At 39.5% G+C, this 25,273-nt stretch overlaps 1 protein-coding gene across 2 annotated transcripts in view; it reads left to right on the top strand.

The window, feature by feature from the left end:
• Positions 1-25,273, top strand: part of GLIS3 (GLIS family zinc finger 3) — a 303,011-nt gene that overhangs the window by 272,499 nt on the left and 5,239 nt on the right. The window lies entirely within an intron of this gene.

Genomic DNA, 25,273 nt, shown 5'->3' with positions numbered 1-25,273 from the left:
TTGGCCGGCACCTGCTAGAGTCTTCTAGCAGGTGCCGGCCAATGAATAACAACTTGGAGGAGCAGGCCATGACGTCATGGCCGGCTTCGTCCAGTTGTTGTTGTTTAATGACAGTTCAGCTTCCCCAGGTCCTTTGGGGATTCTGATCTGTCATTACAACTGAGCAGAGCCAACTGTGAGATCACGGTTGGCTCTGCCCAGCTGTCATTTTCGGGGCAAAAGGCTGGCCTTTGGCAGGCCGTTAGCCCCTCATCGGCTGTCACTTTGGCTCAGTCGAGCCGAAGCATATGCATTTGGCTCGGCTGAGCTACTTGGCCGCCTTCGGCTGCTGTACGGGCTATAGTGAATAGCTTGTACAGCAGTCCTTCTGTTTGACTGAACAGAAGGGCTCCAGCGGCCTAATAGAGCCGAAGGAGCAGTCGAAGCTACGGCTGGATCCTTCAGCTCCTTTGTGAATAGCCTCCCTAATGTTTTGACTTAATTGTTCTTCTTTAAAGCTATGTCAACAGTCTTGCTCAGATGGATAAATAATGAAAAAGAGAATGATCTAAAAGACTCATGTTTGGTCACATGATCTCCCCTCGGGAGACACAACTGAGTCTAAGCAATGATCTCCCTTTTAACAAAAATCACCTGACCAAATGCATTGGCTTTTGCATATATGGAGGGTACCAGAAACAGTTTTCTTCCAGAAAGGTTAGTTTTTTGCCACTCTGTTTATTGTTTATTTCGTAAACCACCCTAGCAAGACTATTTAAGCCCAAGTCAAGAATTGTAACCTTTCCTCATGCTACTCAAACTGTGCTTGTTTCTGTCTGTGTCCCTGTTGGGGAGATTTCCCATCACTTCCTATCCTGAGAGAAAGTGAGGAGAAATCTCCATAATAGAGACTCAGGCAGCAATAAAACCTGACAGATGGTTTAACCTTCCCCTCTTTCATAAAAAAAAATAGCAGTACAGGTGTAGTAAAGCATCTAAGATGTACCTCGGATGTCCTAGAGTCCTTTCACTTACCAATCTGTATTTAACAGCCGAAGACTTTACAACCTGTGTAGCAAAGCTGCTGTTAACATCTACTTCAGTACTGACTCTCAGGAACAGGCATTATTGCTCAGTGCTTGGTAAAATGTAAACAAATGCTTATACATTGTAGCTGGCTATGGTCCACAAATCAGCTAATTGCAATATATCCATTTTTGTTTACACAGGAATAACCTTTAGAAAGAAAGTGATATTTTTAGTGTTTTCATTTATTTGTGTAAGTGTCAAATACATATGCAAAATATACAAAAGGCTTACATTTATTTGTAAATAAATGTGCCATGCTATTTTATCTGAAACAATTTTTGATACCATAATTAACAAGAGAAATTAAAAAGAAATTTGTCCTGTATATTTATCATAACATTATACCAACAAAATGTGCTTTTCTTTGCCGTCTTTGTTCTATTTGGAAAGATTTTCTTCATACTTCCCGTTACAGCAGTTATACAGATAGTGAGGGAAAAGGCACTTCCCAGGAACACAGAGAACAATCATAGCCTGACAGAGCTTCTAGCACTGCTAACTCCACTAAAAGCATGCTTTCATTGCTGCCTAGGCCGGCATTGTTGTGATCTACCATTGCTTCCTGTCAGAAACTATTATGACACTTCCTCAAATCTTTTAAAACAAATAGAATGTTTTGTTTGGGTTTACACTTTACAAAACAATCCATATAATGTAGATATTATCTACTGCATATCTTCATATAACATATGTACTGTATGTCCGATGTATCATCAAATTGTCAAAATTAAGAAACCCTTCTATATCAGATCCTGGATCATTACCATTTCCATTTTCACCAAAATAAAACGTGGCAAGGCATAGTTAACATCTTAATTAATTTTATCCAGGGATTAGAAGACTGTGTGCTATCACCAGAGAATGAGATAATGAGAGCCAATAATACATTCCAGTTCTTTATTTCCCCCTCCAAATAATTGCCAACACATTTCAGTCCACGTAATAATCAAGAGTGAATCTTGTTCTGGAAGGTTCACTGCACCTATTTCTAAGAATCACAGACATCTCGCTCTTCTCTGCACAGGAATTCCCCTCTAGGGTATACACATGTCAGGCAGAAAAGCCAGAAGAACTAATTTACTTGCTTGACTCTACAGTGATACAGTATTGTGTACAGTGTTCAGCTTCTCGTAAGCCATTACAATTATGCTTATTTACATCATTTCTGAGGTAGTGAACTAATACAATTTATTTTGTTATTTTTTTATGTTTCCTAATTGTTTATGGTTTATATTGGTGACCAATTGCATAATGCATAGCATAATGGCACTTCTAAAATAATGCAGAATCTTATGTAGGCCACATACGTCTACTGTTTGTTTCCGCTCACTTTCTTGTCTCATTTATTTATTTCACCTAGCAAAATATATATTTTTAGAAATGCTTTCAAAATTAAAGAAAACAAAACAAACATTCAAATACTGGACATACACACCACAACGGATTATTTAGACTAGCTGTAGACATGATATCATGGTAATGTGAACAATGAAAGACCTTTCCATAATCACAAATGATGATTGTTTTCACCAAACATGCATGTTTATCAATTTAGCAGACACTCTGGGCACTGACCCTATCCCAGGAAGAGAATTGCCATTGTTTTTCTCCTGAATTTTTTTTCCCATTGCTATGGACCTAATTGGGCAATAATCATCTTATACTCATGGGTAAATTTACAGTTTTTAATTCTTGCAATTGTGAGTGCACTAAGTGGTAATCTGTTGTCATCTTAAACCCTTTAGAAAGCAAGAGGCATTTATTTTTTGCATACATGCTAAAATAAAAAAAAATTTACATTGATAATTACTTAAAACCCCAATATTATATATTTACTGAAAGTAGAGATAGAATGAAAACATCGTAGTTGCAATATACTATGTTGCATGATACTATTATTATTCAGGATTTATATAGCGCAGTGCTTTACAAAGCTGAGGGAGACAGTACAATTACCATTCAATGTCAGTACAGGAGGTAGGAGGGCCCTGCTCATAAGAGCTTACAATCTAGTAGAATGGGGCAAGTGATACAAAAGGTAATAACTGTTTGGGATGATTTAATGGAAGAACTGAAAGTACTGATATATCGAGGTGGAATAGGCCTCCCTGAAGAGATGAGTTTTCAAGATATTAGCCCAACTGTTTTTCAAGTCAATATTCTGAGTAAAAAAGTTTATGTAAGTTAAAGTTTAGTGTTTTTTGGGGTAAAAGGGTGAAATGAAAGCAACAAACACGTTAGTTATGTGTAATATTTTGTATCCCATTTACTGCAGGCTGCTGTTTCCTTGTAAAATCTTCTCCACATTTGGCCCTCGCGGCTGTCTTGCAGCGCTGTGAGAGTTAACAGCCACTGCTGCTGGTCGACAATGTTGCATTGCACCACTGGTCCACCTGGCCACCCTCCCCCCTTCCCCTGCTCTCTCCGCCATTTACAGAGCTCATTCTACTATTATCCTGCAATGCATTGCTTTCTGTGAATGGGCAGTTGAGATTCTGTCATTTAACTGCTCCTGCTCCATTCACAGAACATGTATTGGTGGTAGTAATCCTCATTAAAGACCAATTGAAGTCTTACACCTTTTTTTTCTCTTTATAGACCGGTACCTCCATATGCCATGAATTAAGCTGATTTTCACTTAGCAATGCCTTAAAATCCTTTATTCTCTTAGTGGAAATGCATTTTCTGCCCCGTGCCCAGTGGTATTTTCTGACATGGATGAGTAACAACCACACCCCTCATTACAAGTGTCCTTACCCACACCTTGAAGAGGTATGCCTGACCAGGTCCTGTTGGGGAAATTTCCATTCACTTCCTTTCTTGGAGACGCAATAAGAAATAAGTGTAAATTCCTCCAAAGTGAGAGGAATTCTCATCTTAGACAGTTGTTACCTGAACATCTGTTCCAATTGGAACATTTCTCACTTGGAAATCCAGTTTGTCCACATTATAACTTTTTCTCACTTCTGGCTCTCATGACAACTTTAACTGCTTGCCATCTGGCTGTTGCAATTAAATGGCCTAACAACGAACTCTTAACAGGGAGTGGCGGTTACCTTAAATGATGCCTCTTGATCCGATCATCTTCTTCTTTCCTGTAGTTTTCAGGAGTCCCCCAGCGCTGGTGCCGGTCTCTGATTCAGCGCTGACTCCCCTCTCTTCCTGGCACTTCCTGTCCCATGGAGTCTGTGTGGGTGCATGCTGCCTCCATTGACTTACCTTGTGTCTCTCCTCGTCTCCCGGCCGAAGAGCTGAACTGCGCATGCGCCTGCCCCATTATCCTTTGCAGCCGCCCCTGATTTTTCAGATCTTCGGACTGGAGCGCGCGGCGGGGACACAGGTAAGTTAAAACCTTTTTTGTAACTGTTTTTTTTAGTTTGTTAATGTTTTTGCATATACAGTATCTACTGCTTGCTAGCAGTAGATATATGCAAAAACCCCTAAGGGTTTAAACAGTGGCGGAACTACCAGGGTCGCACAGGTCGCGGCCGCGCCCTGGAGTTCCGCCACTTGGAGGGGGGCCAGGACAGGAGGATGAACCGCTGGTTTATAGCACAGATACAGCTTAACCCTGTCCAGAAATCCCATGAAAGGAAACTACTGTCATTTTGGCAAAATAATTTTCCTACAAGGGCACAACACATAAAGCAGTAAGCCTTATAGTAAAGTTTTTTTAAAGCCTAACTCCAGGCAGTTAAAAAAAAAATATATATATATATAATTTGTTTTTTCTTGGGGGGGCCTTCATGGATTCTTGCATCGGGGCCCTGAGGACACTAGTTACGCCACTGGGTTTAAATATCCTTTATCGCTTGTTACATATGAGCGTTCGGTCAGTCGTAACTTGTATGGTGTGGGTGAGTGTGCGGACCTCCCCTCTGCTGCCACTGATGGCATGGCAGGTCTCTGTAATTCGATCGGAGGGAGATCAGCACACTTCTCCCCTCTGATGACTGAATGCAGAAGTGATTTGTATTATATCACTTCCTGCCTGTCATTTTCTCAGCTGCTGTAGCTGGAGATGAAGCTGAGGAAGCAGAGCGCTGCTTCATGTCCTACCAATGCAAGCAATGGTATACAAAGCAAATGGTGAAAAGGGTGCAAATTGAACCGCAACTGTGCAAATTGAAACTGAACTATGCAAGGATAGCCATAGGTTGGTGATGAGGCAGTTACAACATTTTGTTGAGTATGTCCTGTATGTTGCCCCAAATACACCTAAAAACAAAATAAATGCTTACAGTAAAAGAAAACATATGCAACAATAGCAATTTAAATTCAAGGAAAGCTCAATGTGAAGACGAATTATTTAAAGCCCATTCCGAACCATTTTTTTTCTTAGGTTTCAGTAGATTGGGGAAAGGTTAAATTATTGGGAATCTCTCCAATGAGACATAGACAGCAACAAAAATACTTTTATTAGAAGAGTAGGTAAAGGTTATAACATCTGGGAAGTCCGCATTTTGAACCAGACTGTACTGCAGTATATACTGTTTGTTAGGGATGCACAGATACTTTTCGAGTACCAGTGCCAATACTTGGCATTTTCATGAGAACTACCAGGGTTGCAGTGGTTGCAGCTGGGACCTAGCTCTGGCGCTCCACCACTGTCCTGAAATCATTAGTCTGTATTGTTTTAGAAAAACTGTCACATGACAATAAACAAAAATGTATCAGTACTCGTACTTGTAAGTACTCAGCAAGTACCAGTACTCGTACTCGTAAAACTGGTATCTGTGCATCACTTTATTTATATTTATAAAAACTAAATCGTACATTAAAACAGAGATGTACAAATTCCAGGAGCTCCGTGTGCTCCTTACAAATGACAGCTGCCTCCTAATTTTTGAATTTTTCTCTAGTGTAGTCTTGGAGCTCAAAAGTATCGGTACATGTACTCGTACTTGTACCGAGTACTGTACTTGGTATCTGTGCAACCCTACTGTTTGTGATAGAAATGAACTTGTTGACAGAAAGAGAGAGCAGAGTGAGCAGAGGAATTATCTCATCAAGGTATAACTACTCATTCATTGACCAATCATTCCTACTCATATTACTTGCACTGCAAGGATGCTTAATTCATGTACATACATTACATCATAATTGTAGTTATTTTATTTAACTTGTTTCACGTCTTGCCTGCACTGCATTCATCTGTTTTTATTCTGTATGTGCTGTAACCATTATAGCATCTGCTAGGGTTGAGGGCAGGGGAAAATTATATACGAGCCCCTGAAATAAGTCATAACCGGTTCAATGTGACATCCAAGTATGGTAACCAGCTTTGTTTCAGCTGATGGTGCACAAATGTGTAAAGCCAGTTTAAACCAATTCACTACTGCAGCTATCCTTTTCCATATCATGTTGCATGAGGACATTTGAGTTTGCTTGATATTCTTCAGATTCTGATAAAATAATTATTTGATGCCCATAATTTGACCAAGTCTACTTCTGCAGTACAGAAATAAAAAAAGGGCTGTCAAGTAAATATGTTGAATGCCAATAGATTAATATTATTAGTATAAATTGTGTTTTTTTTCTAAACAGTATCTTTAAAATAATTGTTTGCATAGCTATTTATTCCTGTCAGTTATGGGGCACGTCTCCTAATAGTACCAGAACTGGCAGTGACACAATAGAATTGGAACGCCAAAGTCAGCCAGTAGCATGTAATTTCAGAAGAGAATAATGGTCTCAATAATATTAGCCAAATCAACATTTGTGTCTCTTCTGGAGGGTATCTACGTTTGTTCCCCATGGTTCCCGTGTGTGTTGTAAAGTAGCCACTGCTCCAAGCTCACTCCCAGGATGGACTACAATATCATGCTTGGTTTACAAATTTTTATGGAAATCCATTGTATTCCATCATGGGTATGAGTATATGTTGGAATAATATGGCATATCCTTTTTGTAATGGGGTAATCCAGTATTTTGTATACAGTGCTACTTTATGGGATTGCACTGGTTTGTTGTGTCTAGTGAGGACTGTTTCTGTAGACCTGCACCTGATCGTACCCACAACTAACAGCCCATTTTTTAACCCACTTTAACCTACAACCTGACTAAGCCCTGACTGGGAATTTAACCACAAACCCTGTTTTACCAGTGTCATTTTAAAAGAGACAGTGCCATCTTGCATAAAGTTGTGAAAACTACTTTCTTGTAAGAGACTTCATCTCCTAGGAAAATGGAAGTGACCAGTGCAATGTTACAACAGACTGTGTATGGCTGCTGATATTTTTCAAAGTGACTGTGAGAAACCTCCTCTGTAACGCGGGCTGGTTAATAAAATAAAGCTTTACAAGTGTGGTAAGGAAACAGATCACAGGCCAGGTTGTGACCTACAGATATAAATTGCAGAGGGCTGGAGAAAAATGAATGTATTCACAGTCTGTGTGTGTATATGTAAAGTTTGTATGTGGGCTTGGTGCAAACCTAGTTCACCAGAGCTCAGCCAAGCTCTTGCAAAACTGTGACTAAAACCCCCTTTCAGTCCATTCCTCGCTCCACAGCTACAGAAAGGGCGGGGGAATGACCCTGCTGCTGCCAACACCCTGAGGGGGGTTTGTCAGTCACAGTTTTGTGCAGGCTTTGACAAACTCTGGCGAAGCCACCATGGCCTAGCACATATATACTGTATATTGTGAGGGACTGGCTAACAGGATTGTCGACGGTGTGTATATGTCACCTAAGTTTCTCACATAAACATGCTGAAAGGCTCCAGGGTTTACGGTAATGTGGACAAAAACTTTTTATTTTCTCAGAATCTTAATAAGTACTTGTATGGGCCCAAAATCTTAAAGTCCAGAGTCTTTGTAGAGCTTTGGGTGCAATAAAGCCTCCATTCCTGGGTCAAGATCTTACTTGGTAACTAGACCTCATTATTAGTCCTAGCTGTCCACTGCCCCTTATATATGTGAGCTGACTGAAGGTTCTTTCTCTCACACTCTCTGCTGTGAAAAAAGGTTGAGTGCTGACAGAAAACTAAAAAGGTTACAAGTGCTACTGTTGTTTTGGGGAACCCACTAGGGACAGCTTGTTAGTCAGTTTAGTTAGTGGCTGATCCAGCAGATGTTTTGTTTGTTTTACTCTAAGGACTTGCTGTAAAAACCCTCCTGTACTGAAATGTGTTTGCTGCCTTTCTGAATAAAAGTGCTGGACATGAGCCTGTCCCCCTTAGTATACATATAGCACGGGAAGGCAAACTTTGGCTTCACAGCTGTGGTGAAACTACTTATATTACACTGTGTACATTTACAGGGTTATTCACAAAAGGGTGTAGAGTTTGGAGAAGGCAGGAGAAGTGAACAATCTAGGACAGAATAACATATTTGGAAAAATTCTCCAATTCAGCTCACTTTCCAAATCAGTTATGTTGTCTTAGATTGATCACTTCTCCTGCCTTCTCCAAACTCTTCACCCTTTAGTGAATAACCCTGTAAGTGTTAATTAGTCTTTTACTGTTTGCTACCTTCTGGTTACTGCTTGTTTAGTTTATAATTTAGTTGATATTATACAGTATAAAGAAAGTTCTACCAGGATTAACATAACTGACATAAAATGTTTTCCCACTAGAAGGTAAACACAAGATCCTGTTAACAAACTTCTCCACTGAAGCATAACCTTTATAATTATTGTTATTGATGCATGGTATTTCATCATTTTTTTTTCTTGAAGCGGAGTTGCTTTCTCTAAGTTCACAGAATTGTGAAAACTGTGACAACTTGGCAATGTCATCCTTGGCAGGACGTGAATTGCATTTTAAATGCCATGGTTTGACAGCATGTATAGTAGAAAATAATGAAAGGTTATTTTTTGGTTTAAAGCCTTGCGCAGTTTAAATAGTTAGAGTAATTGAAAACGTAAGTTGTCAGGAACTCTGGAGGCAGTTCAACTCACATAAGCAACAAATATGCTCTTGGGTATTTCTATGTAAAGTATGAAAATATTAGTAAATACTGGACTACCTCTCTATCAAGTAAAGAGAGTGATCCTTACAATGATTCTATATTACTATATTATTATTTAAATAAAGTTTCCACATAGTCAAATAATCTCAATGCAGTTTCAGAAAATCAACAACACTTTATTAGAAAGAGTCATTTCTATGTATGCTGCCCCCTCTCTCCAGGGTTGGATTTCTATCACTGTATCCTGTAGAAACACAACCTTTGGTGCCGGGGCCAACACTCCTCTGCTAGGATCACCTCTTTCACGGAATATTTCCTTGTTTTACTGGTCTTAACCTGGCTTAGAGTTTTGGGACAATTTGTAAATAATCTTATACAAGGTAACTATACTTCTGATGAGGAAAAAATGTGTAGCCAATAACTATACGGGGAAAATCTGCTTCCTTGTGTCTGATACCTATAGGCCTAATTTTAAATCATACCCTGTCTGTCTCTATAAGTCATATCTATGAGAGTATTTTTCCAAAAAATTGTAACTGTGAGGTCACATGTCATCCTCACACAATGATTGGATTCTGGAATAAGGATAGCATTTATATAAATTATTCCACATGTGTTCCTCTGCATGACAATGATCCTAAACTATAACTTCACATTGGACACCAATACTGGTATTCCACTGGTTATGCCACAATATTCTATTTCTAAAATAGTTTCATTGCCAGCACTAAGACATTTGATTTTCTCATCCTTTCCTGCTTGGAAAAGAGCCTTTCAATTTTTAGAAATGTGCTCTGTAAGGAGGTGAGATCAACAGCCCAAATGAGGAATTTGATCATGGCCAGAGGTGTAGTTTTTAGACTACCTCTCCTGGTATATATTTACAAGAGTGCAGACTAGCTGTAATCAGCTGTGGTGCTGTTAATTTCTGGATTAGTGTCTCTTCATATACATGGAATAAAAAGTATAAGGCCATATTTGCAATTGAATTGCAGCATGTTGGATTTGAGCAATGCTGGAAAGTGAGGCACAGATGAAAAAAGTAAAACATTTAACTGAGTGAATAAGAACCCTTGCAAGATACCTTTCAGATTTTTCTTGTTGAAAGTGAACTTACACTTTAAAATAGTGTGGGTACAGACTCAGACTAAGATCTGGTATAGGTGAGAAATACTGTGCATATTAGTAACTTCACCATGTTAAAGAACTAAAACATCATTGACTATAGTTTAAATATGAAGATATTGAAGACATCGCTATCTGCAGCAATCGTAGAAGAGTTCCACTGACAATGGAGTTAAGACACAATGTAGTACTTGCTGCACATTTGATGCTTTTGATAAATGTATTTAAATATTAGCAGAAAACTGAAGCTACTGAGCTACTAATGTTTTTGTATATAATTATTGGTCAATGTGACCATATAATGGCAATTTTATGCAGAACTAATAGCTAGTTTGCTGATTGTGAGGGGCACAATTATATGTCTTATGCAAATTTATCAGCCGAAACATTGTCCCTGCAAATTTTGAAAATATAATCTTAGTAGTATATTTATAAATCATATATAACAAAATCTGCATTGCTGTACCATCATTATTATTATTATACCGGATTTATATAGCGCCAACAGTTTGTGCAGTGCTTTATACCTCCTGTAATACTGTATATTAAACTTTGAAGTGCATATATTCATTTTAAATTATTAAAGTGTAAAAAAAAGTATGCTCAATTAATTTATAAGAGCATTGTAGAGCACTTCACATACTGTAATATATACATTTCTAAACTAGTCCATGATCATGCACTCACTTGCCAGCATTGACCTATTGCATTGCTAGATTGGGTCGCATTCACCACCATTTCCACACATCTTGATTTAGCATGCTTTAATGGGAAATTCAATAGTCACCGTATTTATATCATATCAACTGTAAAATCCTCTGGCCCCAGCGCTCTGTTTTGAAATTTGCACATTGTAAGAGGGTGAATCACTTTTAAAGACTGACTAGCCCAGTGATTCTTGGTGAGGACCTCAGACATTCTCTGTACCTTTCAAACTAAAATCCTCATTTGCTTTCACCCACTGCTTCCATCACAGATTTGTGGTATTAGTTAGAGGCACATGGTAGCTAACAGGTTAGCATTAGACTTTGCATCTCTGGGCCCTAGGTAGTATCCTATCTGTGACATAGAAATGTGCGATTCATTTAGTTCCGAATCAAAATTCTGACACATTTTCCGAAATTCGGACATCCGGACCCATCCGAATTTCCGTTTTTGAATTTTGGATCCGTCCAAATTTCGTTAAAAAACTAAACTGAATCGGACATGTGACTTTTCTGGCCAATCAGATGCATTTTTTCGGTTTAATGCATCCAAATTTTCGTTACGGCAACATGGGAGCCATATAGTATATGGCTCCCGTGTTGCTGCAACAAAGATTTGTAAAGCTGAGACTTCTAGACCCGAATGGCATTCGAGATCCGAATTTCTGAATTGCATTCGGGTCTGGGAGCCATATGCATATATTACTAAAGCTGAGGCTCCCAGACCCGAATGGCATTCGGGAGCTCACAAATGTAATTCGGAAATTCGGATACCAAATGGCGTTCGGGTCTAGGAGCTTTAGCTATAGTATTAATATCTGTATATGGTTTTCTGTGGTATTTGCAACGAATTTTCGTAAACTTACTTGAAAATAACGAAAATTCGGATTTCGTCCGAATCTGAAACCTAAACCAAATAACATTTCGGGTCCGAATCCCGAAATATCCGAACCGCACCAAATGTTTGTGCGCTGCTTACATGCAGTGGGACACCACCTGTCTGGGATTTATCAAGCTGTGAACCTTACAGAAAATGTATAATAGATAAAAAATATAGTAACACTTTTTTTTAAAACACCGATCAAAATAGGAAAAAGTGTGTTGTTTTATAATTTTACATATGAAATAATTTATTTTAGACAATATCACCATTGGAAAGATTTGTTTGTTTTGTTATCTTAAATGATCGTCAAATAAAGAGGCTAATAGCAGGAATGTAAAAATTGCCCTGGTCCATATGGGGTATGTCAAGTACAAGGGCTGAAGTGGTTGTATGTTCTCCCCATGTCTGTGTGGATTCCTCTTCCTCCTCACACACACCCAAACCATATTTAAAGGATGAATGGCTTCCTCTTCAAATCGTCCTACACTGTGTGTGAGCTAGGAACTTTAGATTTTGATCCCATTTGTGGGGCAGGGACTGATTGAATAGTACAGTATGCTCAGTAGTGTGCTATGTAATATATTTGTATATGTAAATGCAGGAAATAATGAAAATCTAAGCCATATGTGCCTACATTAACCAGCTTTTATTAATATGTCCCATAATGACTGTGTGAATCATGGCTTATTTTATGTTTTAATACAAAGTATAAAAACAATGCTTCCCATTATGTACCTACTGTATGTACATTATATATGTTAAAAAAACAGTATAACTTTTAAGTCACCATGTGTTGCTTGCGTGTATCTAATTAATATTTTTATTGACCAATTTGAGATAAGTAACCACTTGTTAAACCCCCTTCCTGTCCAGGCCATTTTTCAGTATTCAGCGCTGCAGTACTTTGACTGACATTTATTCTGTCATGCAACGCTGTACTGAAATAAATTTTATAACATTTTTGGAGGACACATAGGGGTCTATTCACAAAGCTGCCGAAGGATCTGGCCGTAGCTTCGGCCGATCCTTCGGCTAGCTTCGGCACCAGGACCCCTTCGGTTCAGGAGAACCGAGGGGGTGCTGTACGGGCTATTCACAATAGCCCGTACAGCTCCCGATCACGGCCGAGCGGCTCAGTCGAGCGCTGAGCCGTGCTGAAAGACGAAGCTGGCCGAGCGGCCGGCCATTGGCCGGCCGACAGCCTGCTTCTGACAGCTGGGCGGAGCCAGCCGTGATCTTACGGCTGGCTCCGGCCACTTTCAGAGAGATCAGCGTCCCTGGTTGCTAACCAGGGACACTGATCTCCAAGCATCTGACTCTCCCTGGCGGCCCGGGAGTCTCCTGCTCCCGGCCGCCAAGGAGAAAAACCCCGCTGTGTCTTTTTTCTTTATTCTGACACGGAGCGATGTCAGAATAGAGAAAAAAAAAAAAATCCCATTCAAAAGCATTGGGACATTACTATTGGCTATTTCAATTTCAATAGCCAATAGTAAACTAGCATTGTACCCGCCCTCTTTTTCAGTTCCCCATCAGGTCCATCAGCAGAGGGCGGGTACAATGCTAGTTTACTATTGGCTATTGCAAATTGAAATAGCCAATAGTAAACTCCCAATGCTTTTGAATGGGAATTCGTCTTTTTTTTTTTTTCTCTATTCTGACATCGCTCGTGCCAGAATGAAGAAAAAAAGACACAGCTGGGTTTCTCTCCTTGGCGGCCGGGAGCGGGGGGCTCCCGGGGCCCCAGGGAGAGTTTTTAAATTTTTTTAACTTTTTTTTTTTTTACAGCAGCAGAGCCGCCGGACAATAGGAAACTATTGGGCGGAGCTAGCTGTCACTGCTAGCTCTGCACAATCGTTTTCTATTTACTTTTTTCTACTTTTTTCACTCTTTTTCTGTTCTGCTCGGTGCCTCTGAGGGACCGAGCAGAACAGCCGAGCCAAATGCCGCTCGGCGGCATTCGGCTATTCTCTCACTGCTGTTCGGGATCTTTCAGAATAGCCTGAACAGCAGTGTGAAGCCTGCCGGAGGTTCGGCTCAGCCGATCCAGATGTTGGATCGGCTGAGTCGAACTCCTTCTGCACTTCGGGTCAGCCGAACATGCTGAGCAGCCTGAAGTGAATAGCCGAACGGTGTTCGGCTCACTTCACTTCTGATCGGTCATTCACTCGGCTGCCCTCGGCAGCTTTGTGAATAGACCCCATAGAGCTTTCTTTTGGTGGTATTTAATCACCACTGGGGTTTTCATTTTTTTACTAAAAAATGCAGAAAAAAAATGGTTTCGCTACGCTATGTTATAAAACATCTATAATTATCCAATGTTTTGGTAAAATATTAAAGATGGGGTCACGTCGGGTAAAAAGACACCAAACATGTCAAGCTTTAAAATTGCGGGCACACGCAAAATTGCAAAAAAACTACCATGTCTAAAATTGGACACATGCGGCACTTTAAAAGCTTTTACCGCTCATCATTTTAGTGTTACCAGTGATTAATGGCCCTAAAATTATTGCTCATACTCCCACGTGCACGGCGATATGTAACATGTATGGCACAATCGTTGTTTTCACACGTAGGTGCAGCCAAGGTGTATTTTTATATGTGCATGCACGCGGGGGAATTAACATTTTTTGGGACTTTCATTTTTTTAAAACTTTATTTTTTACACTTAATTTTATTGCTATCACATAGGGGCATAACAAGCCCCAATATACAATGACTGGTCCTTTTTTATGGAGACATCAGGGGTCTCTAAGACCCCTAATGTCACCTTGGGACCCCCAAAGAAGCTGATGAAGCAGATATCTGCTTCACCAGCTTCTTCTCTGGCTATAGCAGCTAAAGAAATGACAGCTAAAGGCGGACGTGATGTAATACACACCGCTTCTGCCTTTAGAGATTGAGGAGTAGAGATCAGCGGTGGGGAAATGCTGATCTCTCCTCACTCATCTCTGGAAATAGCCACTGTGCCAGTCCCAGGCCCACAGGGGGGACAGCAGAGCCCGGGAAACCGTCAGCGGCGTTGGAGGGGGGAAGCTTTTTAGTGTCATACAAGCCATCGGCCGACTGTAGAGCAGAGCGAGTAGAAACAAAATGACATACATGCATGTCCGCCGTCTGTCCGTGGATGAGTACGCGGTCCGCCCGTGTTTTCACAATGGGCGGGCGCCAAATGGTTAATGACTGATGTATGCATTTGTGGTTGTTTGTATTAATTGGAGTCAGGTGCTTATTTCATTCTTTTTGCCCTGCAGTGGGAATGACTGATCTCTATGTTCTGTGTATATACATTTTAGCTGATAGGTAGCACTACTTTAATCTTCATGTGTTTCTTAACTACTAACTTAGTCACCTTTTCATTCACTTTCTCCAACATGTTCTTTAAAAAATAACTAGAGTTTAACAGTGTATATTGTTTAATTTGTACAGTATGACCTCACACTTCTATCATCACACAGACATGTTTTCTCTAACCGCTATTACTGTATCCCTTTTTACTATGTCTCCTCGGGCCCCTCTGGCGATATCAGTTCGGTGGAATTTCTGTGGCTGCAGTCAGTACCAACAATGACCTTTCTTATTTTGTCATAGATTTGATCTTCTACCACATTAGTAGAGTTAAAGTACATTCTGTGCCTGAAGACCTATATTATTTTCACTATTTATATTGCAACTAAATACAATATTTTCTACATCTTCACTTGTGGTGATAATTTGCAATCTCTGCTTATAAAACTACATTGCATGCGAGGTAAACTATATGATGCAAGGCAGTTAAATGAATTGGTACTTGAATGTGCAAGCAGACATTAATAGCAGTCCTCTAGAAATATCTGCACATGCTTTCATAGCAAGGCGATATTTTTTTTTTTCTCAGTTCCTTATGTCTAGCTCTGATCTGCTCCCCTTTCTGCCACCCACACCTTACTATTGGACAGTAAAGCACTTGTCACAGTGCCAAGGGACCAATAGTGAGATACAGGAGTACAGGAGCAGAACTCTGACATTGGATCTGAAATTGCTGTATAGAGCCTTGGTTCTCAACTGTCTTAACTGGTGGGTTGTGACAACATGTTCAGTGGGTCAATGCATGCCTTCCACTTTTCTATGTGAGAGGCTCCTCAGCCTCCCCCTAGCGCCGCACTGTCAGTTCTCACGCCAAGTAGCCATTTAAAATATGCTGCTTGTTGCCGAGTGTCAGCTTGAGGTGGGGTGGGATGGTGTGGGGCTATAGCCACGGGGGAGCTTCATTCATACGTGCATTGTTTACAGCTCCCTCATGTGTTGTGTAGAGGTGCCTGGACCAGAGTGACGTCACATTCTGGCTCCCAGCACCTCTACAGGGCACGCAAGGGAACTGTACCAGCAATGCACAAATTGATAGAGCTCCATCCCAGCACAGCAGCCCACATGGGACCCCAGGCTGAGGCTCCACTCCAGGTCTCGTAAAATAGAGAGACTGGGTGGATCTTAAAAAATAAAAACATTTTTGGAGTCTGTATATGTGTGTGAGAATGTCTGTGAATGGGTGAGATTGTGTCTGTGGTTGTGTGTCTGTCAGTGTTTTAGGGGCCCTAACACATTGTGCCACGCAAAATCGCACCTACCGCGAATTGTAGTGTGGGAGGTATGTTGTATTGCCATTCATTTGAATGGCACCCCAAATGCACCTCCCACAGTTCGATCGCCCGCACCGCAACGCGTGGTACTGCAATGCCGTACGTTCCAGTGTGGTGCGACTTAGGTCATAACTTAATGACCAAAGACAAATGAGGTTACACAGGTTGATAACCACTGGTTTAGAGCACCCTGGGATGGGTCTTCTTAGGTGCTTAGGAATCTATCTGAACATAAGTAGAGCATGTCCTTCTATGTGTCCACTTTTCATATCTGCTAGGAGTTCACTTTAAAATATTGTAATGATTACAAGTCAGGTCTTGTTCAAGACAGGCAAAGTCCCTATCTTTAAAGCTTGGGGACTATGCACACACAAGTCACCCAATAGCTGTATGTTTATCTTTGGGATTCAATAGGGACGCATCTTGGAATCTAGAATGTTCCCATTGCTCCTGCTGGATTTGTTATGATTTTGGATTTTTAAAAATGATTCTAACACAGAGAGAGGGACTCCCTGCTGAAGCTAGCAGCAGGAGTGCAGCCTCTGAAACTCCAGAACAGGGTTTCACCACTAATGTCCCTGAAGAATAGAAGAGACACCTAGAGTCTGATTCACCAACCTGAATCAAACTTTTCACCAACCTGAATCAAACTCAAAAGTTAAATTAAATAAAACTGATTAACTGTAAAGGCATTTATAGCATTGCCTATTGATAATTTTGGATAGCCTAATTTTGTTTTATTTCATAGGTGCACTTAATTGTGAGGCTTAACATATTTGGTATCTGTTTACATGACACAATTCATCTTTTATTTCGCCCACAATTTGGAGATTGTATTGTATTTGTGTGCGCTAAAACTCATTTTATTATATCTTTACTGGAAAATTTGACTAACAATTGCCCAAATAACACGTGACATAAAAAGAAAAATGCAACTACCCTTTTTTTTATTCTACAGGGCCTCTGCTTTCAGGCAATATATAATGTTTTGGGTGTTTTAAGTATTTTTCTAGCCACATATTTAGATTTTAACATGTATGTGAAAAAAAAATTGCTCCACACAGGGAGACAGTGCAGAACAAGGCACAGTAAGTCAGTCATGACAAAAGATCAGTGACTAGTGCCTTGTTTTCTGCCTTCTATTTTTGGTTCCACACTTCAGTTCTCTTTAAGGATAGTACATCATACCAATTCCTGTTGGTGCTTTAATAGTGTACATACATGGAGGGGAATATGTCAAAAGTGGAGCAGACAAAATATGGAGCAAATGTGCATGGCAACCAATCAGCTTCTCTCTTTAATTTGCAGATCTTAACTGAACAAACTGAACAGATAAGATGATTGGTTGCCATGGGCAACTGCTCCAGATTTTGTCTGCTCCAGTTTTGATAAATCCCCCTCTCAGTGTATATGTAAAAAGCACCATGCTTACTGAAATTATGAAAGAGGTTGAATCTACATAGATATAACTGCTTAAAACTTAATTCTTATCATCAAGTATATACAATACTCTTTAACAATAAAAACAGTACAAGAAAATAATATATGTGTATATATATATATATATATATACTAGAACACATACTAAATTGTAACAAATAACGGTCACCTGGATCATAATTCTATATGGCCCAATGAATAAAAATCACTGGACTCAAATTGTGTACAGGTGCATTGGCTATTATTAACCCTATTTTTAATTCTAATTCAATTGTATAACACATTCTGTAGCACTTTGAAGAAAACATGAAACTGTTTTTGGCAATCCCTTCCCCAGTCAAGTGCACCATCAAGTGCCCCTACCACAGCCACTATATATCACACACACACCTATTTTGCTATTTTACAAACATACATGCTAGTAAGTTTATTGATTGTTTTAAGAAACAAGAGCATAAGGGGGTAAACCCACACAAATGTATGAAAAGGTCGTACTTTCCAAGCAGATAGCATAGAGTACCTTATTGTACTCATTTTTTACATGAACTGGTACTCAGCCTCAACATTAAATATATAAACTGGCAGGTACCAAATGCATTCCCCACACATGGAGAGGATGAATGAGTTAAATGTGTTTGCACTTTGGTGTCTGTCTGCTTAATGATAATTTCTTGTGATAATCTGGAGGTATAGTTACAGATAATCCACAAGCCTTTGAAGATTTTCTCAAAGAAAACTTCAAACATGTTGGAAATTTTGGAAATTTTCTTAATTTAAGCATGAAATCTGTAATCTGTTAGCATAAAATATTGTTTTACAAACTTTAAAAAAAAGTGTTCCTACATTATTTCTGTTTTACATATTCTTTTTTTATTTTATTTTATTTTACAACATCAATGCAAAACTAAACAAAACGCCCCCAGCTCCACCCCAGAAAAAATTAAAAGATTAAAATGAAATTGAAAAGCCATCAGTGTACCAATTAGGTTTACTGTTGCCTACTCAAGTGCTGACATTGACCTAGGGCCCTTTAAAAGGAAACATGTTCTTATTTTTTTAGTTAGTGTCAAGAACTGTGCCCTGTGTAATTTTATACTGATAGCAAACATGTTTGACAAGCTTATAGATTGATCATCTTAATTAAGTAATGCCCATATGGGTAGTTAGGTACAAAATGGAGATTATTTACTTGATAAGCGAAATAATATTAAAAACACAGTGAATGCTCTACAAAAATTTAGAAGATCTAATATTAATCTTACAAGATGTCATTTTGAAGCTAGCCCTGTTCTTTTTTTTGCTTTGTAGCAATGCTCACAATAAGCAACAATATCAGTCCTGAGGATTTTTTTTAGCTCCTGAATTTATACAATAATATACTTTCTTCTACTTCATAGTAGAAAATGTTTCGGTCCAGGCTCTGTGGACTCCAAACGTAGCCTGTAATAACGCTAAGGCTTTAGAAAGCTGTCTCTACAGCTATTACATTTTCAGCTTGAGCTGTTGCCAAACAATAGGCGCATTTTATCTGCAACCTGTCAGCTCATTTTAAATTGGCTGTAGTGAAAAATAAAAAAAAGGAGCTCTTAGCAGCCAATGTGCTTAGTGAACAGGATGGAGTCGTAAGTACTTCCCTGCTGAAAGGTCGCGCCTCTTGCAATCAAGTTGAAATCCTTAAGTGTTAATACTTTTAAGGAAACTATGACACAAATCCAAGTTAGACTAACCACACTATCAACTACAAGTATTACACAGCTGCAGATTTCCTTGAGGGAGAAAAAGCCAACTGTACAAGTCAGCTAGAAAGTAGCAAGAAAATGTTCTTGCAATACAAGCTATAAATTGTAATGTATATAATGTGCAATCTATGTACACATACAGTACAGTATATAAATTGTATATATGCTCGCAAACATGCTTTGTACAGTATCAGGATCTTTTATGTGGAAGAAAGACTGTTCACAGCAGTAATTGATTTCAGGCCAATTTCTATTAATATCAATTCCTCATAAATCATTTGTAATTATTTTAACTGTATCCACAATTTTTGTATTTTGTGTTCTTTGGCTACAGGGCATTGCTTTATTAAATGAAGGAAATCTGTTCCACAGAAAGAAGTTTCTCAAAATGCAGCAGTGCACAAAGCCTAGAGTGACATGGGAATTGCTAAACGGATGTAATAAATGGTTCTCTATAGTGTACGCTGCACTAGTAACATATAGTAACAATTAATCTCACATTATCGCATAATGTTCCAGGTATGTAAGTGAGTAATGCCTGCGTGTTACTTGCATACCATAAGAAGGCATTTGTTCCATCTGTTTATCGATTGATCACTACTCTTAGGGGTTGATTTACTAAAGGCAAATAGGCTGTTCAATTTACAAGGGAATTTGCACTTTGCAAGGGAAATTTCCCTTAGCTTAGTGAATGAGGTGAAACTCTGCTGACCATCATCTAATCATGTGCAAGCCAAAATACTGTATTTCTATTTAACTTGTTTGTGATTGGGTATTCTTTGCAAATTTCCTCACAAAGCGAACAACCTATTTGCCTTTGGAAAATCAACCCCTTAGCAATTTTAGTAGTGTGGCTGAGCTACATAACATCACCCAGCTCTAGTCTGATTGGAAGAATAAAATATGTCAAAACAGCATATTAATTGACAATGGCAGCACTTTATTTGCGATTTATTCAATAATGTTTGATTTATTAATGTAAAAAGTAAATTCCTCACATTAATGCCACCCCTCTGTAACACAAACAACTATGCTTCAATTCCTTAAATCCTGCATTGCTATGGTCTACTGGGGATACGCCCAGTGGGGGCATCATGAGAGGTAGTTGAATTATATTCAACTGCCTTCCTAGTGGGGTCACCATCTGGGACACTTGGCTCAGTTCTTGGGCCTGCAACTGCCATTTTTTATTTGCCAGCAGCTACACCATTTCCCAGGTTTGCCTCTTCCACACATTGGAACATGATTTATACAAAAAAAGGAACAAACGTAGAGTTACCTTGTCACACTCCTTGCCGGAAAGCCCCAATTAAATGAGGGGGGTTGCTCGCAAGGATTTCGGATGGCGCCGCCAGATAATGAAGATATATAGATGTCACCAGCACACCAAAAGTAATGTAGTCCAAAGTGCTTGTTTATTTCAAAACGTCATGTCATCAGCACTGTTCTGATGACATGACGTTTTGAAATAAACAAGGACTTTGGACTACAATACGTTTGGTGTGCTGGTGACATCCATATATCTTCATGATCTATGCAAAGAAACACAGAAAGAGCACATGGATGGCCAGAAAAAGCACCAAGAATTCAGAACAGCTGTTTATGAAAATGTAAGCAACAGCCTGGATCAAAACCTAAGATGGGATTTGAACTTAGATTGGATATGCATATTCCAGTAGCAACCAACAAGGACACTTTTCATTTTAGAACACTTAAGTAAGGTCCAATATAAACATTATGACATTTGTCACACCTTTGCTGTCAGAGAATACAAGAGATGTTGCAAATTAATTGTTGTCTATGTCTTGTCTGGCCCCTGGTTCAGAAGTCTCAGATTTCTGCGGAATTAAATGCTTGCAATATCTGCATTTAAAGTAACAAAATATCAGGGAAACTGAGAATGTCATAAAATAGAGCTTGGAAATGCTGATAAACATCTTGGTCTAAATAGAAAGGGTCTCTTAATCTTATAGTTGAGTCATGAATGCTTTCTCACCATCCTATATACTTCAGCTCATTTTAAAATGCTGACTTAATTGAATACATATGTTTTGTGACACATCCAGAGAAAATCATGCCTCATATTTGCTTAATTTACCCTTTAAATTACTAAATGAAGATTAAGTTCTTCAATATGAAAAGCTGAAGCAATCACTATTTCTGTATGTAATTAACAATTTCACCTACGTTTCTTGAAACGAGGGAGTTGCATGATGGGATCTGAATATTTATATCCCTTATTCAGACCTGCTGTTACATGCTGAGGTGGAGGAGTAACCAAAAATGTACACCTAGGTCATTTCTTGGGTACTTAGATCCTTTTAGTTGTGTTGCACAGTTATATCCAGAGATCACCTTTCACTGATATGACTTTAGAAAACGGAAATCTACATTTAGTGTATTTCAGTGGTTGCTACATAAAGTAGCATTGCTCTTTGCAGTCTTTACTGAGCACTTCTTATTCATATGCATTTTGGAGGAGACAAAAGCAGCCCACTGCATCTTGCAATTGTTGTACACAAGCATCCTCAAAATTAATAAGAACTCTCAAAGCACTCTAAAAACCCTCTTAGGTGGAACTCAATTTTTTTTTTATTTTTTTTTTACTGTTTGGGGTAGAGTGGGTATGGTTTAGAACATCTGTCATGTTTTTATTCCTGTTTCCTAGTTGGGGAGATTTCCTCTTATTTCCTGCCCCAGTGACCACACAGAAATTGAAGGTAAATCTCCATAGGAACATGGACAAAAATATGTGACAGAAGTTCTAAGGCTTCAACCCTCTAATGTGAAAAAGTCATCCCATTGCTGTCTGTGTGACCATTGGGGCTATTTCCCCAATGGGCTTACAGGGAACACTAAAATCACAACAAAGGTTCTAACATCTCCCCTATTTAAAAAAAATGGCAAAAGTTGAAATATGCAACAACCAATTATTAGGTGAAAGATCATATGTTCAAAGCATGAAGACTTTCGTCTTAAAGGGTGTGAGGGTGTGTGTGGGTGTGTGAAAACTTAAAATAGATTTATACTGCTCTAGTTTTAATACTTTTTAAGTCACTGACCTGAAACAATTACGTTGCAAATGAAGTCAGAATGCTTGATCTGTATAGAGCCGAATGCATTAGCATGGCAGCCAGGCAACTAGCATTAAGTGGCAGCCCATGTATTTCTTTGAGCACAAGTTTAAGTTAAAGCTTTTATTGCGGCTTTAAGTAGAATCCAGTTGCAGGGTGTGCATCCCAGTCTGGCATCAGAGATCCACTGAAAAGAATTATCCATCACTGAGAATAACAGTGCATAAAATGATGTTGAGCATTTCCCTAAGCACAGTCATAAACAACAGAAGGTATGCTGAAGGCCTCATTGACTTGCCACTGGTTTTTATTAAGGGCTGATTCACACTTCAGTTAACTGTTGAGATGTGTTAGTTTGCGGATTAACATGCGTTGTTTTACTTATTCATTATGAATAGACTGCCAACACAGCACAATGGATTAAAAAACGCACATGACTCTTTATAGCCAGTGTATTTTTAGCCAGTGTGCCACAACGCATTGTATGTGAATTGTGGTGTGCTGTGGAGCGTCATGTTTTGTAAAGTGCATTGGGGTGCAGAGGCACCTCAATGCACATAGAGCAAGTATGTTACCATGCATCTCAGAAACATACATTTAAGCGCACAATGCACAAGTGCCTGCGCTACCCTGACTTCTGCCTGGGCAGACTAGTGAATTGGAACCAATCAGCAGGGCCAGTGACAGCTACACAATTAGTTCCTTCTATATGCACTCACTGTGCATATAGAAAGAACTAATATAAATATTGTTGTTAAATAAGACAGTGCAGTGTTTTAAAATATAAATAAAAATAACTATTTCTCAATTAAAATAAATATAACTTAAAATCTGTGCAACGTTGTACCAAATAAAACCCTTAGATTCAAAGAAGAGGCCTTCCCAGATGTATGCAACTTTTCTATTAGAATAAATGCAACTTTTCTATTAGAATAAAGCTATCAAAACATACCTCCAGCCATGACATTTTTTGAAGGGTTTTAGGGTAGGTAAGGGTAGGTATAAACCTTTGTTGGATGTTTTATTGCTGTCTGTGTTCCCCTAGGAAACATTTACCTCGCTTTCAGACACAGTGAAGAGATGAAGGCAAATCTTGCCAATAGAAATGCAGGCATCAATAAATACCTTTACAAAACGAATCCTTCACCACTAAAATTGTATTGCTGTTTCTCTTTGTTGGTCAGATTTCCCATCAGTTGCTGTTCTGGTGACACTCTCCTACACCGTACTACATAGCTAGTCACCAGGACAGGAGGTAATGGGAAAAATTGGCAGTGGGGACACAGGCAGCAATAAAAACTGACAGAAATACTATCCTTAATGCTAAGTAAGGAAAATATATTTATTGTTAGTTAATGGACACAGGATTAGAAATAATCTGAGATAATTGGGTTATACTGCTGCCTACGGGGGTAATAGGATACTGGCAACAAAACAGTTGGCCAACCAAGTATAATTTGTGTCGACTCTTCTCTTACTATCAAGTCATCTAAATATCCCACAATGGGAATGCCCTGGGAGCATAGTAAGGCTAGCACTGGAATAGAACCTTAATTTTTACTCAAGGCATGGAAGACTGACCAAAAGGGCTACAAACTGGTACTGGTGTATGCCCATTGCAGGTATCGATGTGCTGGAATGATGGGGACATGCAAGTTCCCTCTGCTCTTCAAAGACTTCTGAATCAGTTAGGGATATTCAAGTTATCCACGTTGCCATGACCTTAGCAAAAGGAGTTCTGAGACAGTGGCCCTTGTAAAAGAACCCTATTTTTATTCTGTGCAAAGACAAGTTTTTTTTTTAAGGCCTAGAGCCTCCTTTCTCCCTAGGGTGGTTTCTTCTTTTCACCAGGATATTGTGCTTCCATCCCTCTGTGTGGCCCCTGTGCATCCTAACATTTCCCTCCATTGCTTGGATGTGGTGAGAGCTGTTTGTGTTTATCTCCCAGCGACATCTAACTTCAGGCAGACTGGTTCTCTTTTTTTCATTCCTGTTATGGACAACCTGCTTCTTGTTCCAACATTTCTTGGTGGCTTTGGCAGATAATAATACAAGCCTACCAGCTTTAGTATGAGGATCCCACCCCTCAGTTGGACTGCTTTTGGATGTCCCAACTGTTTCTGAATTATTCCTGATCCTGTCACCCTTAATGAATGATAAAAAACTGAATTATTTTCATTTTTTTTTACTCACCATCAAATCTATTTCTTAAACTTCAATAAGGGTGTCAGGGTACCCTGCACAGGCGTCCTCACACCACATGTAGGTACCCACGCAGGATGACCAAATTAATATGCCCACACAGGATAGGGTTCTATGCACACAGTTTATTTGCTACACAACAACAAAACTACAAACCCCCTCAACTCCCCACAGGTTTAGCAGTGACGTAATAAACCCACCGTTGGGACAAACACACACCTACAGCCAGGGGGAAGCAACAAGGAGGGGTAACAGGCCTGCAGATATATGGCAGGCCTCAGGATAAAAGAAGAGTGGTCAGGTACAAGTCGGGTCGTTAACAGGAGGGCAGCAGCACGGTACAGGAACAGGATCCAAGAGAGTGGTCGGGTAACAAGCCGGGTCGGTGACAGGTCTGCAGATAGGAAGCAGGGTTTCAGGAAGCAGGGTTTCAGGAAGCAGGGTTTCAGGAAGCAGGGTTCAGGTTTATGGGAATCAGTCAAGTGCAGGCGACGCAAATACTGAGCCAGCTT

The sequence above is a fragment of the Nanorana parkeri genome, unplaced genomic scaffold (assembly GCF_000935625.1).
Source record: "Nanorana parkeri isolate BGI_ZX_2015 unplaced genomic scaffold, ASM93562v1 scaffold558, whole genome shotgun sequence".
Lineage (NCBI taxonomy): Eukaryota > Metazoa > Chordata > Amphibia > Anura > Dicroglossidae > Nanorana > Nanorana parkeri.
Note: the sequence above shows the minus strand (reverse complement) of the source record. Positions and strands in the feature narration are given on the sequence as shown.